Source organism: Pongo abelii, chromosome 9 (genome assembly GCF_028885655.2).
Source record: "Pongo abelii isolate AG06213 chromosome 9, NHGRI_mPonAbe1-v2.0_pri, whole genome shotgun sequence".
NCBI lineage: Eukaryota > Metazoa > Chordata > Mammalia > Primates > Hominidae > Pongo > Pongo abelii.
This window is the reverse complement of record NC_071994.2, coordinates 33,517,696-33,519,380: the sequence shown is the minus strand read 5'-3', so window position 1 is coordinate 33,519,380 and position 1,685 is coordinate 33,517,696.

The following is a 1,685-nucleotide window of genomic DNA, read 5'->3' as shown; positions in this document are numbered from 1 at the left end:
CGAGTACAGATGAAAATGTATATAAAACATAGAGCTTAGAACCCTGTACCAGAAAGTTGCCCTCATCACAATGAATGTCAGTCAGTACTAGCTCCAGCCAGCTGCTCAGCCCATCAAGAATCCCTCAGGGGGATGTTAGCATTAGTTCAGATCTGTTGGCAGCAACAGAAACTAATGTGAGCTAGTAGACTCTGAACTCTGCTAAAGGACTTACCAAGAGAACTCAGATGTATAAAGCTGGTTAATTCTGTCAAGAGGCCCAAAGTCTTTGGCAGGCTCTTATTTTTTCAGGACACACGTGACATAAGACATGGCGGCTGACTGCAAGGACACAAGAAAAATATACCCATACCTTGAAGCCCCCAGTACATTCAAGGCTAAGTTTGGCAAATGGATTAGTATCTTTCAGGAAATACCATGAGCTCCACTTATCTACTCGTCATGTGTACCTTGCACCCCTAGCTCATCCCCCCAAGGGGACAATCCAATGGGCTTATCACCACCCAATACTGAACACTATGACAGTTCCTGTAAATCCAGATAAGTGGAGGGCACAGGGTATTGGCTCTTGAGCAGAGAGCCAGTAGGCACAACTGGCATTCGACTCCTAACGCCTCTGCTCCCTGGCTTCATTTGGAACCAACTGAGAGAGACACATGAATCCCTCTTCGTTGATCAGGGTCAGTTGGAGGATGTAGCTGTCGGCCTGGTAGCCAGGTGGGCTTGCTAATCCTGCACCTCTACCTTAAGCTTACCCAGTGTGAGGCCAGGTTAGAAAGTCACAGGCCTTGGCAGCAGGGAGAGAGCCTTTACTGTCATAGTGAAGAGCTTGCCAAGGACAGGACTGATTCTTCCTCCAGCCTCACCTATCGGGGCAGTCACTGTTCCACTGTCAGGAGGAGAGGAGCCAGAAAGATCACACTGAAGAAATGTGACATGAGGGTGGAGGTTCCTGTCTAGCACTCTTACACTCTCTATTTAACCTAGGCTGACTCACTGCAGTTGGCACTAATTTTCTATTGCCACAGCCCTCTCCAGCCAGGAGGGCCTGGAGAACCTGGGATGCTGTTTGCCTAGTACTGTAAATGTCTTTACATTACAGTATTGCCTTTGGGTCCAGGCACTCAACCTTGTCTATGGCATGAGTCAGAGCAACTTTTTGCAAAAAGCAACTCCAAAGTTTAAGACCATTTATATGACCCTTGTTGATTTGGACAGCTTAACAGCCCCATCTCCCCATTTAGTAGCACCCAGATTCTGCTTTAGAGGACTACCTTCTTCCCAATGTAGTCTGGCCAAAAAGTGGGTACATGACACAAGATAGCAGTAAGCCAATCTCATCCTAGAATCTCAATCCTGAGAGAGGCTTCCAAAACTGTCGACTCCTGGCTTTCTGGCGTGTGGCTGAATTCCCCACCCCCTTGCCCCCCAAAAAGGTCCCAGAAATTCATTTTCTGCTTAAATTCATCAAAACTGGTTCTCATTCCTTAGAACTCACATGAAATGAGCTTCTTTGCTCAGCCGGTGGCTGTGGGCATGGTCAGTACTTCCTCAGGCCAAAAAAAAAAAAAATCCTATTGAGGAAAGAGTCACACCTAGTATTTTCTCTTGAAACAGAGGATTAAAGATGATGTAAGGAAAGACACTGAGCTAACAGAGAACACAGAGCACCAAGGTAATGCTAA